The sequence below is a fragment of the Cyprinodon variegatus genome, unplaced genomic scaffold (genome assembly GCF_000732505.1).
Source record: "Cyprinodon variegatus isolate N-32 unplaced genomic scaffold, C_variegatus-1.0 Scaffold665, whole genome shotgun sequence".
Lineage (NCBI taxonomy): Eukaryota > Metazoa > Chordata > Actinopteri > Cyprinodontiformes > Cyprinodontidae > Cyprinodon > Cyprinodon variegatus.
The window spans coordinates 22,154-25,406 of NW_015151118.1; positions in this window are offsets into that span (position 1 = coordinate 22,154).

A 3,253-nucleotide genomic window follows, 5' to 3' on the forward strand; every position below is an offset into this window, starting at 1 on the left:
TATGAACAGTGCAGTGCTTTACCTTTTCAATTTGAACAAAATCAAAGTACGGGTAAAAGACAGGAATCTGATTAAGATATTGTTAATAGCTAGCAAAACAGCTATCACGAGGAAATGGGGACAGGCAGACCCGCCTTGTCAAGAACAATGGACTGAAATAATAGAAGAAATCTACATAATGGAAAAGCTGACACGTCGTCTAAGACTTCAACAAACTCAAATGGAGGAAAAGTGGAGGAAATGGACAAGATTCAAGACAAAAGATGAAAAAAATAAATAAATAAACTAGACGGGACAAAGGCCAAATAGATTAATAGCTCCCAAGTGAAAGCTCTATGTTACGTTGAGTTCAATGGATATTGTTCATGTACACTGTATTTGTAAAAACGTGAAAAATACCAATAAAAAGTTAAATGTAAAAAAAAAAAAAAAAATGTCCCCACTTTCCTTGATGGGTCCTTGGCTGGTCCCCTTTAATTCCTTTTTAAACGTAAATATTTGTATGAAAATATTCTTTATGTCATGATTTCTGGACATTATAAAGAGAAGCATCATCTCCTGGTCAGACCCTGTAAATCATATTTTTTTACTGTCGAGTCAGAGTAAAAAAATATGCTAGAGGGCGTCACTCCAGTGGCTGGAAGTTGGAGGGGATTTCGCTGGAAGTTGGAGGAAAGATGGCTGCCATTCATTTTGAATGACTGCTACTGTATAAGCAGACTGGAGAGGGTCCAGGTCATCCTGCAGCATGTCCAAGATCGCCTTTAATAATTTCTTACGCACATTTCAGCAAATGATATCAGAGTCTGAAATCACTGAGCGACTCTGAGACATACAATTCTGGGACCTGAACAGTTACTGAGTTTTTTGACAGAAGATGGACCTTCTGGAAAAATGAAACAGAAACGATGTGGAAGTCGAAAAACACAGTTTCTAAGATCAGGACAGTCAGAATTTTTCTTCTTACACTCCACAAAAGAGCTTTATGGTCCTGCCTATGTCGAAGTGTTGGCAATGCCACGTTAGCATTAGCATCGTTAGCAGCAGCAGCATCATGAAGGTCAGCAACCACTGATGTCAGCAACTCTCCAACTGGAAGTGATGACATGTATTAATAATGAGGAGCCCAGTAGGCACACATTTACTCAAACAGGATCTGCCATGTCGGCATGGCAACAGCCCTGGATCTGCAGTACATGAGGCCCATCAGGGGTTCAGCTGGAGGCTGATGTCCAGCAGACCTGGAGGGAGACTTCATAGTCAAAGCAGTGGTTCTGCTCACACTGGGAAAGAACCTTAAGCCGGGCGTACACCGTACGATTTTTTGCCCTTTTTCGGGAGTCGTAAGGTCTGGAGAAAATCGTAAAGGTCGGTAGGTTAGAAATCGTAAGGTCGGGAGAAAATCAAACATTTTTGAAATCCAGTCGGCAGTCGGAAGGTGGTCGTCGGCAAATCGCTCAGTGGGGAAACCCTCCCCACTGCGTCGTCACCTTTTCTTTTTAGGGCTTTCAGGACAAATTCCTTTTCTACTCGTTTGGCTTCTGGATAGACGACTCCCAGTAGCGCCATCTGGCTGCGGAGCTGAGTCTGCGGGGTTTTTAGATGTAGAGTGTGAGCAGGTAGATCGCATCAGAGCGTCGGGTCGCACCGTGTGAGGACAAACATCGTGAGCTGGTAACTTTTAAACCCTGCTTTCTTTTTTTCGTACAGTTTGAGCTGTAGCTGCGTGCGACGATTGAAAACATCGTACAGTGTTTGATTTAAACAGGGAGACATTACTGCTCTGGTTTGGTTCTTCAGTAGCTTTTTATCTGGACCTCAGGAAACTCTGGAACTGCTGCAGAGCAACAGAATCTGGGTCCAGAAACCTGTTTGCTTTTTTTTTCTGGTTCTGCTGGTGTCCTGTTCCCATCTTCCAGGATTCCCTTTGTCCCGACTCTTTATGTCCGATGTCTCTTCTTACCGCTTCAATCCAGAGCCTCTTCCTCCTTCATTAATGACAGAAGGACCAGGTAACACGCATGGAGAAAATTAGCCTCTTGTTGCACTATCAGGTGTATTTGGTTCTAAAAAGATAAAACACACATCAGGACCTTCCTAACCACAGAAAACTAACTTTAGGATTATACAACATTGGACCAAACTAAGATTTAATCTCAGAATAATGTAACAAAAAGACATGAAAAATCATTTCTGCCATTTTATTGTTAACTTTCTTTAATTAATTAGGATTCGATCCAAAGCATCTCAGATTAAAGGCAAAGATTTTAACTAAGATAAAGAGACTGAATGGCAAGATTCAGTCTATCTATCTATCTATCTATCTATCTATCTATCTATCTATCTATCTATCTATCTATCTATCTATCTATCTATCTATCACAGACTCTATCTGTCCACAGCTCTGTTAAATCTGTGTCACACTCTTCTTTTTTCTGTCTCACGGGGTTGCCATAGTGACCACATCATCAGCTCCAAGGGAAAACTGAAGCAGATCAATTAAATCCTCGTCTGTTAAGTTTAATTGATTGATTAGTAGCTCTAATGGACATCAACCTTAACGAGCCATTAGCTAATTGGCCGGAGCTCCACTGACTCCTGGATGTGTGTGTGTGTGTGTGTTTGGGGTGTGTGTGTGTGTACTTGTGAGCCCCAGTTCAAACTGATGACTCTGATATTTAGTGTTTAGTCATCAGCCGCTGAGCAGGAGAACTGTTTAGGCTCCTGGAGGAGTGTGGAGTTTATTCTCTGGATAACCAACATTTGTCACAGTGGGAGAATGGAGCGCTCCAAAGGGACCGCTCCATCTTTAGTTACCATGTTAGCCGCGTAGAAATGAGGGGGGGGGTCTGACCTGAATAGTCTGATGTGTTCTGAGGGAAAACCACCTGAGGACACGGTGAACCGATGGAGCCGTCCTCTGAGACAGAGATGTCTGCGGAGACGTCAATAAATACAAAGTAATGAAAGTGGTGGAAATAATTAGAAATGATATTTAGTGGTTTCAGTGAATGGGTGGGGGAGGGGTTCCCCTGAGGAGGATCTGAAGGCCCCCCCCCTCCCATTACTCCACCCTGGGAAGCAGAAGGCTCCTCCAGAGACGCCGCCTTATCCGTCTCACCCCCGTTATGATGCATCTGTCTCCTCTGCTCCATTAACGAGCTTCTCCCACGACGGCCATCTTTTATTAATGACTGATACAGGCCACTCCCTGCTCATGTTGTCGCCCGGGCGGATAATGACTTCACCGTGT